This window comes from Mus pahari, chromosome 21, assembly GCF_900095145.1.
Source record: "Mus pahari chromosome 21, PAHARI_EIJ_v1.1, whole genome shotgun sequence".
Taxonomy (NCBI): Eukaryota; Metazoa; Chordata; class Mammalia; order Rodentia; family Muridae; genus Mus; species Mus pahari.
Window position 1 is genome coordinate 33,918,392 of NC_034610.1, and position 14,009 is coordinate 33,932,400.

General features: G+C 41.0%; 1 pseudogene; it reads left to right on the forward strand.

Moving 5' to 3' along the window:
- The first annotated feature begins 6,982 nt into the window (after nucleotides 1-6,982).
- LOC110337968 lies at nucleotides 6,983-7,200 on the forward strand (annotated as a pseudogene).
- Nucleotides 7,201-14,009: the final 6,809 nt, after the last annotated feature.

Sequence of the window (14,009 nt, forward strand, 5' to 3'; positions counted from 1 at the left end):
TAACAAGATTCCTTCAGACATTGCTACCACACACATCCTATCACACAGAGCTTGCCTGAGGCAAGTGCGTCTTTTCAAGCACCTGTGAAGGTCATCTTTCAGCTGCACAGGATGGCCAGGCAAGCATCACACACACACAGCAAGTGCCACACAAGCAGATGTTGCTAACTGCAGAAGGCTTGGCCGATGATCGCGGTTCTGGGCCAATCGCAAGCGTCACTCACTGCTATAGGCTAGGTACTTTAGACACCCAAAGGTCATGTTTTCACAAGGTTTGTCTGATATTAGAGCTGTGCACCTGTGATAGAAACTGAAAAAAAAAAATCAAAACAATCGCTGTGCTGTCTTTCTGCCTTAGTTAAAAAAGGACGTCCAAAGTAAACTTCCTTTCTATTGCAGAGCCTTCAACCTGCAGCCAAGACCTTTCAGAGCAACACTGGACAGGTTGCTTTAGGCATCCACTAACCAGATGCTCAGATGACTCGAATGGGAAATCCCTTCACAAGGATGTTTATATTCACTCATATATGAAAGTCAGGTGCAGAGCTGCTTTGAATAAAGGCCAACACCCACAGCACCCTTCTCAACTGCTATCTACTGAACCTGTGGACAGCTGCCACCTTTCAACCTTAAACTGTATGATGACGCCTCCTCTGCCTAAACCTGGGACCTTGCTAGCCAATCTGACATCTGGAGTCTGACGTTCCTTCTTGGTGGTTGACCCCTTACTCATCTACTCACTTCTGCATCTTCAACCTTGGTCTATCAGCCCCTTCCTCGAAACCATCTCGTCCATTCAACTCTAGCCAACCTTCTACAAAGTTCTACACACATCCGTGAGCCCTTCTCCAGCTCTGGCCATCCCAGTTCTCTACCCTTCACAGTCAGAGCCATCCCAGCCTTCACAGTCAGATATGCTCTAAGCTGTGGTCTTTTTTTTCCTCATTCGCCCTGCACCCAGGAAAGGTTGTCACCTGTTACCACTGAAACTGCCCTCCGCAGAGCCTCTAGTTTTCATAATATGAACACCATGTAATGTGCACTTTATGGCCTTCCTGCTTCTTGACCTTCTGTGCCCCATGACACTGCTGGCTGTCCTTTAATTTGAGCTAGGTTCTCCCTTAATTTTTCATGACTGCAACATCTTGGTTTTGGCCTGTCTCTGTCACAGTGTTATTGTTAGGGTCCATTATATCCATTCCTGTTATTAAATTAGTGTGTGACTATGGATCCCCACTATGCACACACACATACATACACACCACACACGTATACGTACCATACACACATATACAACACACACACAGACACGCATGCACACATACACATGTGCACCTCCAGTGTGAATCTTTCTCTATAAATACCGGTATCTAAGCCACATCTCTCCAGAAAGAACCCAAACTCAACATGTTAAAAGAAAATTGAGTTCACGACCCCAGTGTTTTCACATGCACAATTTAAGACCAAAGAGCACCATCTTGGAGTGGCCTGTGCCAGGTCATGCATCTGTTTTCTCTCTCCTTATCTAAATAGTCACTGTCAAACAGGAGCTTGTGAAGAAGAAATGTCCCAATTGTCAAGTCTGTTCATCTAAATCCAGAATTTCGCGCCTCTGAAGTTCTTAACCCAGAAAGTCTATTTGGAGAAGGGAAGAGGACAAAAAAAAAAAAAAAAATTATCTCTCTGGGTTGGAGAATAGAAGTAACCCAAAGCCACAGTAGGGATTTAGTCTCAAGAGAACATCTCCTTCCTGACTGCATCTATAACTCACAATCAGCACATGGGACAGCCACACCTCACTCCTAGATCTAGTACGGAACTTGGGAAAAAATTAGTTTAAAGTCAGATGTGGTAGTGCACACGTGAAATTCCAGCACTCAGGAGACCAATCTGGCACATACGAACTTCCAGATTACATAGAGAGACCTTGCTGGAAAAAAAAAAATTGTAGTTCAGTGCAGAAAAGAATTTCATGCATTTTAGGAACTAGAATAATTGGATATAAGAATTCACCAAGCATATGTTTGTCAAGGAAATAGGATATGCCCTGAACTGGATACTTTCTAGGAACATCTAGAACTACATGGAACACATGGCTATTTGAATCAACTGAAAGGTAAGGACGGGAATTTTCAGCCACACGAGCCACAGTGTGCTTAGTGGCCACATGTGCCAATCCCCGTGGACAGTGCAGAGGACAACACTCTCATCATTGCACTGAGTCCTACCTGGCAGTGCTAGCCAAGACGAGGATCAATACAAAAATCAGAAGAACAGCAACTAGCACAAATAAGAAGCAGGTTAGAACAAGAGAAGAAGGAGGCAGTGGTGAGTTTTCAGAGAGGCAGGTGACTTGGGGACTTTATGGTATAATTGATGAGCTCACAAGGAAGTCGAAGGAGGTCTCGGCAAATGTAGCCAGCCGCTGGCCAGTATGACCATCGCATTCAGAGACAGTTGTGTCGTCTCATGCATGCCTGAACTACTCCGTGTTCCTCCCCAGTGCTGACGATGACACAATGAGAAGAGTTGTCACCCAGGAATATTTGAGGACGTCGTTTGTTAATGATTTACTCCTTGGTGCAGTAGGATCTCCCTATCATAACCTGATGACCATGAGCTTGCATTCTAAGATTTCTTCATGAGAAGAAAAAGTAGTAACCAGCGCCAAACTGCAGTACCCATAAGATGACAGACGCGAGATATAATTTATCTTAATGTGCATGGTGACACATCACTTATATTACGTATCCTCATGACTTAAAAATATGCTGGTTCCATGAATGTCAAGAGTTGTAAACTCAAGTGTAGTGGATTGGTGTGGTATTGCTCTATATTCAAATGCTAGTTCTATACCCCCAAGATCTGGCTTCTCCAAGATGAGAAGATCCTCGCGTGTACCAGATTTTGATGTGTAAACTTGCTCTTCAAGTTATCTCTGATTGGTCAATAAAGATGCCTACAGCCTGGGCTGGGTAGAAGAGAAGGAGTGGAGTGAAGTGTCCAGGCTTAGGGTCTCAGCAAGGGACCACAAGGACAGAGGAGAACAGAGGCAGAAGCAAGAAGTCAAGTCGCCATGGGGTAGGTGCATTGTGAGCACACGGCCATGAGGGCCAGCCTGTTGGAGTAGGAGCAAGCCAGGAGGAACATGGCCAGTCTTATCTTGGTGTTATTGACAAGGAAGTAGACAAAATGGCACTAAGGGTTGATATCTATCTGGAATCTAGTGTTTTAAGGCTTCTTATAAATGTAAAAAGAAAATGTGTTTTATGTTTGAAAACTAAATGGTATAAGGTAGGGTAGAAACTCCCAAATAATATTTATCACAATACCTAAGGATGGTTTGGAAATATGCAGTTTGGAAATTTGATTTTCCCTTTTACTCTATAGGCCATTTGTGAGTCTGAACCCTGCTTCTCAGAGATGGTAGACATGTTCCTTTCCTTCATGCCTTCCTCCTTTATACAGCACCATCAGACACAAAACACGGTGCACTCCTGACCAAGGGAAAAGGGCCTCATCTGGGAATCCCTCCTTACTTCACCTGACTCTCACCTCCCGGGCAGCAAAACTCTCCCTGCTATTTAAGAGTCTTTTATCTAAAAGACACAACACTTTACTTCCTCAGCACATGCCACAGATTTGACATGAACACCGTTCCATTCCCGTGGAGACTGACTTCTTCTCTGAGTATCTCTTGCACACAGCACTTGGTTTTCACTCCCCTGATGTTTCCTTGGAGACTATTGCAATCCCGCCACTGAGCACAGTTCAAGAAGTTCGTGTGTGTGTGTGTGTGTGTGTGTGTGTGTGTGTGTGTGTGGTTTAGGCATAATTGTTTTTAAATCATCACACAGTCTCAGTAGTATAATTATAAATATAGAAATGAATATTATGGTGGTAGCGAATAATAACCGGACATATAATATATAGAGAGAGTGAGGCAAAACGTTCACATAGACTTCAGATAGCTGAGGTAGGTTACCCTAGGCAAGCCAGGGAACAATATCTAACACTTTTTCTTCCTTTTAATTGATGTACTGTTTTATCATCTTTAATAAGTATGGTCTGGGTTTATACCACATTGCATGTATTATTCCTGATGCTATATATAAACTATCAAGGATGATTACCCACATAACTTTCTGCTTCTGTCAATTATATTCTGTGTCTACTAGAACAAACTCAACCATCAACGGGAAATTAAATTAATCTTTCTGTAAAAGTATATGATCTCTCAGAATTTTGTTTTTATTACAGAAGAAACTCATTTGAAGAAAATCCCTTTCAATAATCAAAGTCTGGTGAAGGTATATTTTATGAGGGAGAAAGACAGAATGTTGGTGGGAATGAATTAGTGGGTAAAGTCCTTACACAACCATGAGGGACTCAGTTTGTATGCCTAGCACCTACACAAAAGCTAAGCAAGTCAACATATATCTGCAGTCCCAGTGACTGAAGATAGAAACCTAGAGTCTGCCGGACAGGCTATCTAGACAATGGCTAAATTCCAAGTTTGGTGACAGAGCCTGTCTTAAAAACAATGGGAAGGGCTTTCACTGGGCCTGTGTGAGAACAGATTCATTAGTAGTCAAACATGGATAGAGGAGAGTCCCGGAGACCCCACACCTCACTGTTCAGCTCTTTAGTTTTAATAGAATCAGAAAGAGGGACAGGGCCTCTGTGTTCAGTACTGTACGCATTAGTGACCCCGATCAGCTTCATTGAGTACTTTCAAGCTAATCAACACAGAATACCCTTGTTAAAATAAGTGGGTCACAAAACAAAATGAAACACCATAAATCTGGGAGCGGGAGCAATAAGAAGGAGTGGGGGTCGAGTGGAAATGGGGGGGGGACAATGAGAAAGCATGGGGGAGAGAAGGGCCAGGATGCACTTTATATGTGTATAAATTGCCAAAGATAAAACTTAATTAAAAAGTAATAAAGTTATATGCAAATCAAATAATTATTCTAACTCTGCACTGAATATGAACAACTCCCCAATATTATTTGTGATTAACAAAAATTGATTAAATACAGCTGTGTTCAGCTTACTATGATTTTAAATTTTACTTTATTATTGTGTATGGAAAAGTGATTAAAGGTATTATATCCAAATTAGTGTCATTTTAGAAAATGAAATATTATAATTCATTTTTGTTTCTTAAATACCTCAGCTCATTAAACAAATTTAAAAGTTATATACATATATATGTATACACACATACAAATATATATATATGTATATACATATATATAAGGGAACAGAGGACACCAATTTTCACATGAACATACACACACACATGCATAATGTACACACACACACACACACACAGAGAGATAAAAGCCCACCCCTTATTAAAAAGACACATTCTAATGAAACTTATTATGACAGGCTTAAAAGCCTCATTGTGATCTATAAAGGTAAAATCAGGAGCATCAAGCAGTACAAACTGCTATGGCAATCCAAGCATCGTTTTCTTGGAGGACGTAGGAAGGGATATGGGTACAGATATCATAGATGCATACAAGCATGTGTGTATATAGAAATATAAAACCTATTCTAGTTTTCATTGAATATAATATAAATGAAGTGGTATGAGTTGTTCTAATAACAATAAAACTAGGTATGCTTTATATCAAATAAAAGATCAAGCAATTAATAATGACAGGTTAAAAGAATTCAAAAAGAAAGAAAGAAAGAAAGAAAGAAAGAAAGAAAGAAAGAAAGAAAGAAAGAAAGAAAGAAAGAAAGAAAGAAAAAGCTGGGCAGTGGTGGCGCACGCCTTTAATCCCAGCACTTGGGAGGGAGAGACAGGCGGATTTCTAAGTTCGAGGCCAGCCTGGTCTACAAAGTGAGTTCCAGGACAGCCAGGGCTACACAGAGAAACCCTGTCTCGACAAAACAAAAAACAAACAACAAAAAAAAATGAGAGACAGAACCCCACCCCACCCCCTCAAACATTGTGAAAACAAGAGAATGCTCTCTTCTGAGAAACAGGAGATTAAATGTGTAGCTCTTCTCTATTTCTCCACCAGTACCTCTCTCAAGTGAGCTTTGTAAATGCATTTCAAACTCTCCCCATTGTTTGGCAGAATCAGAAAGTTCCCTTTGTTCTGAAGCTGCAACAGCACATCTATATTTTGATAGACTGGACCTTTGTAATAGTGTACTTGATGCTAGATTATAGTTTTCATCAACTTACTCTTTTTCAATTATTGGTTAAGATTACACTCTGGTTTGTATTATGGATGTACTGTGCATTAGACTTACATATATAGCCAGTTGCTATGCACTTTTCAAAAATCATGATCCCCGAAATCACATACAACTTAGCTGTTTCCTATCCTGAAAATGGTTGCTTTGGTTCACATCAATGTTTTTCTCTGTGGATTTTAAATGTAAATATAGACTTAATTTTTTTCACTCAGAAATCACGTTTTGGCTAACCCTTTCTTTATATCTCCCAAACCAGGAAAAGTGCCAATGTGTTTAGGCTTGCTTATTCTTCAAATGTTCTTGGAAGGAGATTAAAGCACGGCAAAAGAAAAGCAGATGAACAAAGTTTATAGGGTAAATGAGATATATTGAATTCATTTCACTATTAGTTCCAAGAAAGTTTAAAAAGAGAACAAGAAAGGAAGGAGGGAAGGAAGGGAGGAAGGAAGGAAGGAAGAAGGGAGGAAGGGAGGGAGGGAGGGAGGGAGGAAGGAAGGAGGAAGGGAGGAAGGAAGGCAGAATCAGACAGGAATGCTAAAAACTTGAGGCAATAATTTCAAAGTTCCACAAATCTGAGCCTTAATTGTACTTATTAAATTAGTGCATTAACATCTAACATGTAATGGCGCTGTGCTCTGCATGTGATGTGCACAATGAAATAAATGACTCTCAAGCAGTACTTTAACATGAGCAGTGAGGTGGAAGAGGTTAAGAACCATTGAAAGTCACATTTTGAGTCAGCCCGGCTGTCCCGAGCGCCATGTCGGGTTCTTCTAGCGTCGCCGCCATGAAGAAGGTGGTCAGCGGCTCCGGCTGGAGGTCGGGCGCAACCGCGTTCAGGTTTCCCAGGCAGCTGCAGACTTGAAACAGTTCTGTCTGCAGAATGCTCAACATGACCCTCTGCTGACTGGAGTGTCTTCAAGTACAAATCCCTTCAGACCCCAGAAAGTCTGCTCCTTTTGTAGTCATCTATCTTGAGGTTTCTCAAACCACTTCTCATGAACCAGTGAGTATTCAAGAGAACTAAGTTTGAAGTCTGTGCAAAAGCGTCTCTTTAACACGTGCCATCATACACTATCTTCTGCTCGTCAGTCCTTAACATCTACCTCTCTGAATTTCATGGATTTCTGTTTCACAAGGTTTAACTATTTTATATACACTGGCTGTAGCATACAATAAAGCAGCATACAAACCTTTGGCCTCGTTAAAAAAAAAAAGAAAGAAAGAAAGAAAGAAAGAAAGAAAGAAAGAAAGAAAGAAAGAAAGAAAGAAAGAAAGTCACATTTTGTTATGGAACCAACTGAATGGTTACTGGTTCATATAAGTATCAGGGACCTTAGCTGCCTCACTTACAGCCCCCCCCCCCCCCGGAAAACACCAGCTCACTGTAACTACACTTTCCTTTAGCATGGGCTACACAGAGCATACTGTAAGACTAGAAAACCTTGGGTATGAGTATGAAACTCTCTGTTGGCTTTACTGTCCTTGAAAATATTACTGCTGGGTGTGCTGGTACAGAACTTTAATCCCAGCACTCAGGAGGCAGAGAAATGAAGATCTCTGCGTGTTCAAGGCCACCCAGGGCTACGCAGTGAGATGAGATTCTGACACTCTCTCTGTCTCCCTTCTTCCCTTCTCATTCATGTGTGTGTGTGTGTGTGTGTGTGTGTGTGTGTGTGTGTGTGTTATTAATTGGCATAACACAAGGATTAAAGAAAATTACTTGTTAGAATTACAATTTCCAAGAGAAATTAGTTTTCTCTCAGAACTTGTAAGGTACCATTTCAAATGGAGATTTGACAAAGTTCCCAAGAGAACAGAGCATAGCAGTTAAGGACACTATCATAACTGAGATTCCATTTCAGTCCCCAGTCAGAGTTAGTGTGCTTCATCTAGAGTACAGCTAATCTACTGAGGCTGCTTCTTCTCAACGCCAAGTTTATCAAGACCAAGAGGTGAGTGATGCCCCTCCCCACTAGGACTTAAACTCTGGGCCTCCATTGCCTCACCTGCACAGAACCTCCACAAGAACGGACACTTCGCTGGGTTGTTAGAAGAATGAAAGGGAATCCTATATAGCTCATTATTAATAATAAAAGCATGACCCCCTTCCCCTTCAAATGCATAGTTCAAGGCCTATCGCCCTCATCACATAACCCCTCCCCCTCTTTCTGCTATCCCACACACATTCTGAGTGTCATAGACAGGAAAGTAAATGTCTCTGGGGATATTTTAAAACTTCTCAATGTTTTAAAAGTCCAACTGACGAGGTTGAAGCTGCTCCTTGAGATAATATGTATTATACACGTATACAAATTACATATGCAAATATGAAGGTGTGAGTGTATGTATACAGTTTCTTACTCTGAACAAATAGTGAAAACAAATCCCTGTTCTAGAGAGGGCAGATAAGCAGGCATTCGAGGGCTCAGCTAACACTGGGCATTGTTATTAAAAACAAAAACCTTCAAGTAAGAAATTATTATTGTTCCACGGGGTGGGGGGGGTGTTAAATTCTATAAAGTGATATTTAAATCATTGTTTAAGGACTCTCTACGAGCCAGGGGTCTCCATAAAACACAGAAGCATGGCAGTAAGCCAAACATTACCAATACAAATTATACCTCTATGGGCTAAATCATATCTGAAACACACTAGAGACATTTAGCACAGGCTCAACTACAAACAGAATCAAAAAATTATCACTTTAAGCTCAAGGCAAAATTATGAGTACATCCCTATTGACATAGATAAGGGTGAGTAGATAAAAAAAATCAAGCGGTTGGTCAAAATTCTTTGTAACTTAGCAGAGGACAACTCAGTGCTTTGAATGTACACATTTCAACATTTTAAAAGCAGGAAGAACAATAGAAAGCCTCAGGTCCATTTCCTTTTTTCTTTTCTTCTCTCTCTCTCTCTCTCTCTCTCTCTCTCTCTCTCTCTCTCTCTCTCTCTCTCTAATGTTCTGGGGATTAAGGGCACGGTCCTGTGAATCTCACACAAGCAGTCCGCATTTGTAGCACAACCCAGTCTGTTTTGAATATGACTTTACCTTATGCCTGCCAACAATGTCATAATGTCATTGTCATGCCTAGTAACACAACTGCAGAGCCACAAGCCCATAACACTTTGGTCAACAAGTCATGTAAAGGCCATTTGAGGAATGAATGGGTTGCTGTTCAAAAACCTTCCTCAGTCAGTTATGAATAGGCCGAAGAATGTTCCAGCATCTAAACTCAGAAGGGTTTGATCGAATCCAGAGGCCTACACTCCCGTAAGTGTTCTGTAGTAGCATATGTGAGGGTCAGAGAACTTCTGAGGCCAACAGGGTCACAGATGAACGTGAATCAGAAGTGATGCACATACGTCTATCTACAAAAGATGTTGGCATACTCAGTGTTTTAGTCAGGGTTTCTATTCCTGCACAAACATCATGACCACGAAGGAGTTGGGGGGGGGGGGGAGGGGTTTTTTGGTTTCCACTGCTTGTGGACGTTGTACATCGTGGTGCGGAGCCTAGTGCGCACCACGATGTACAACGTCCACAAGCAGTCTCTCTCTGTCTCTCTCTCCATCTCTCTCTGTCTCTCTCTCTTTCCCTCTCTCCCATCTTTTGGTCTCTGTCTCTGTATGTCTATGTCTCTCCTGAGATCACATGGTAGAAGGAGATAACTAATTCTAAGTTGTCCACTGATGTACACAAACACGTACCATAACAAATGAGCACTCTCCTCTCTCTCTCTCTCTCTCTCTCTCTCTCTCTCTCTCTCTCTCTCTCTCTCTCTCTCTCTCATAGGCAAGATATGAGCTTTCATATTCTGCTTCAATGATATGCCTGCTTCCCTGTCCACCACCATGTTCCCCATTATGATATTCTTGGGCAAATGGTCTGAAGCTCAAAGCAAGTCTCCAATTAAATGTTTTCCTGTATACATTACCTTGGTCATGGTGTCTCTTCGCAGCAATAGAACAGTGACTAAGACACTCTCCTATGCCTATCTTATCACTGAATTTTGGAAATAGATGTTTCACATCAAGTTTACAGTTGGGGAGCATCTGTCTTCAGGATAAAGCCTATCTTTGGTTCTCATATCTAATTAAAATGATGAAAAGGACTCCAGACTTAGACATTTGAGTTGGGATGAGTTAAGACAATGAGAGCAACTGGGATGGAATATACTTCACTTATAATTCATATAAGTTGAAGTAGATTTGGAGAAGTCTCAAATGGAAAGCAGTGATTTGAATGTACACCCTCCAAAACTCATATTGCCAAAAACAATTGTATTAAGACGTGAGAACTCAGGCTAGAGAGATGACTCAGTGGTTAAAAGCACTGACGGTTCTTCCAGAGGTCTTGAGTTCAACTCCCAGCAACCACTTTGTGACTCACAATAATCTGTAATGGGATCCGATGCACTCTTCTGGTGTGTCTGAAGACAGCTATAGTGTACTCATATAAATAAAAATAAATCTTAAAAAAAAAAAAAAAAGAGGTGAGAACTCCTGGAAGAAACTGTCTGGGGAGGGGGGCTCAGCTCTTGTAAATGAGATTAAGACCATCACAAAGGAGGCTTCACATCTCATTCACTCTTTCCATCCTGCCTTCAGCCATGTGAGGTCATGGCTCGGCATGACCTCAGCATCCCCAGAATGCAGCTCTCACCCACAATTAAACCTACCAATACTTTGGTCTTAGTCTTCTCAGCTGACAGGGCCTTGCGAAAATAAATGACCTAGGCTCGGGTACTCTTTTACAGCCTAAGTGAACTAGGCCACGTCTTCCGTTGATCTTCTCACACCAGAAACATCCCCTCCCCTCTTTTTTCCGGGTAATTCTTGCCAATCTGCTCTTTCTGGTTTCTTGATAGAATAGTGCTTATATTTGATTATGACAATAATTTCCACGTCCATGGGCACACGAAGGCTAAGAAGGCGGGTTTAAAGTGACCCTATAGGAACTTAAAGTTCAGATTCTTGGTTATTAGATATGTGGCTTTGGATTAACCTCTTATTGATCTCAGTTTCTTCAGCTATAGAATGGGAATAATTCATAGAAGAAAAATACCTTTGCATAGTCATTGTGAAGATCATGTCAAGGGTTCAGTTGTTTGGTATGTATTAAGTGTTCTTTTAATGTCCTGCAACTAACTTATGGATACAAGCATCTTCTCTAACTTATTTTGTAACAGTTTTTAATTCATAAGTCATACACTTCCCTTTTAGGATCCCTGCCCTGGTGTCTTCCATCTGTCAACAAGACCTACCTGTTATTTGCATCTTCCCTAAATATGAGATCATCTACTAGTAGGAGTGTACGGGGTTTTAAGAACATAACCTGACTTTCAAGTGACATAACAGACTTAGTGACTTGTATAAGGTCACTGGGATTTGTGAATCTAAAGGCTTGAGACCTTCCCCTTTATTGCATGTAATCTGTACATATAAGAGGGATGAAAGAAAGCAGGCGTATAACCACTGCTGAGTGCCATGATCCCTTGAAGTCAAGCCATCGTAATTCTCGGCAACTCTGAAGGACTCAAACTCAGGTCTGAACAACTGTCCCTAAGTACCCACCTTTTCTACTGGTAGGAAGCAGAGGTAACCTTGGGAAATAATACCCTTTTCAAGGCACTAAGTTATGAAGCACAAATTAGCATTAATTATACCTAAAACAGAGTGTGTCCAAAATGATAAGAGGGTGTTTATTCTTGAAAACATCTTTTGTCTTAGTTACCTATTTCTATTGCTGAAAAGAGATACCATGTCCTTAGCAACTTTTACAGGGGAAAACATTTAACTGGGGCTGGCTTACGGTTCAGAGCTTTAGTCCGGTTTTTGTCATGGATGGAAACAATGGCAGCATACACGCAGACTTGGTGCTGGAGAGGTAGCTAGGGGTTCTAAAGGTTTATCCACAGGCAGCAGAAGGAGACGGTGGGCCATCCTGGGGATAGCTTGAGCATATGGGACCTCAAAGTCTGCCCCTCACAATGACATACTTCCTCCAACAAGGTCACACCTACTCCAGCAAGACAATATCTCCTAATAGTGCTACTCCCTATGGGCCAAGCATTCAAATACATGAGTCTATGGGGTCATACCATTTTGAACAGCCATTATCTTTTTATTTTGTCTGACAAAGACCATATATTAACATGTAACAGGCAATAGCCACAGTGTGACCAGTTTTCATTACAGGAGTAGACTGACCCTCAGGTCTAGTTGTAGGAGTAGAAGACATTCCTCTGACAATTCAAAATAGAAAAATACCAAGAAAATACAAATCTGGATTTCAATAATGTGTCATTCTATTAGTTGATGTTTCTTCACCAATTATTTGATAGAGAACATTAAAATTTTAATTGGTAAACTATTGAAACGTACGGTTTTTATACAAAAGAAAAAGAGAAATCCAGAAAACCTGAATAGCAACGGAGCCATGCAAGGTACATGTCTAACAGTGGGAAATGTGGTTATCCAGATCTGAAGGCAGAGGGCAAGCTGTCTTGTGGATACAGAAGGCACAGTGCTCTGCAATTATTTCGAAAACAGGAAATACCCTAGTAGAACCAACTTATTGACCCGGGAGTTCAGTTTCTTTCAGCAAGAGAGTTCATTCATTCAATCATTCATTCATTCACTCAGCAATGAATGAATGAATGAGCCTACATGGTACTAAAATGTAGAGCAGGACGTGATGAAGTACCACATTTGAGTAAGCTTAGTTGGGACTAAACAGACATGATGCTGGCCTGGTGACGGTCACCAAAGACCTCAGGCAAATGTCGCTTCATTTTTCTTCCTTTAGACCTCCTCTTACTGACTTGCCATCTGTTTCTCAAACCTTTCCCAGGGTGTGCTTGGCTCTTCTCTTCCCAGAGTGTTTTCACAGATGGGAGAAGAGAAGGTGGAAGAGGAAGTGACCTAGACAATTCTACTCACCAGGAAAGCCAAGACTGGATTCAGGCTTTCAGACTTACAGACAAAGATTTAGGACAAAATTAAATGTTTGTTCTTCTTCCCAAGGGGCTATTTTTGTGAATGTGCCTGGGGAGATTGCTGAACTTTCAGAAAGAGGTTCAAGTTAGATTGATTGAGCTGATAGGAATATGAAAGACTGCTCCCCGAGCACGGAGTTCACAATCAATGCTCGTTATTCAACCAGGAAGCAGATGAGATTCCACAGACATCCTGGTTTTGATGCAAGACTGTATTTCAAAGTAGAAAATGCTAGCCAAAAAAGTGTCCATAATTACATGAATCTACTCTGTCTTCCGGGGAGGGCGTGAGTCTGGGGGGGGGAGGGCAATGTGTAACTTCTTCATTTAAAATTGTTTAAGATTTCTCTTTTAAATTAACAAAAATTCTCTGTGGGGCACCAGATGGCCTGGAATCAAACTAGGGCCACTCATTATCCAGATTCAGATGAAAGATTTTTTTTTTAGAAGCTGCCTGATGTGAACTGATTTTTACTAATGACATAAACCATTTATTCTCTATAAAACTCTCTCATCAGTGAGCTTTGCTGCGTGCATATAGCTTTCTAACTTAAAAAAAAAAAGTGTTTCAATGCTGTCCATCAAGATCACGAGCTTTTCTAAAAATGCTTATAAAATCAATGAAGACTTAGAGGTTAAATATTGGGTTTCTTAGCAGAGTTCTGGTTCCTGGAGGGCCCTGGGCTTCCATGGACAAGTGCCAATGCTAAGTCATGAACCAATGGTCTACAACCAAACTCAGTGAACTTTAGAAAAATTATTCTTTTTTTAAAGATGTCATAACAC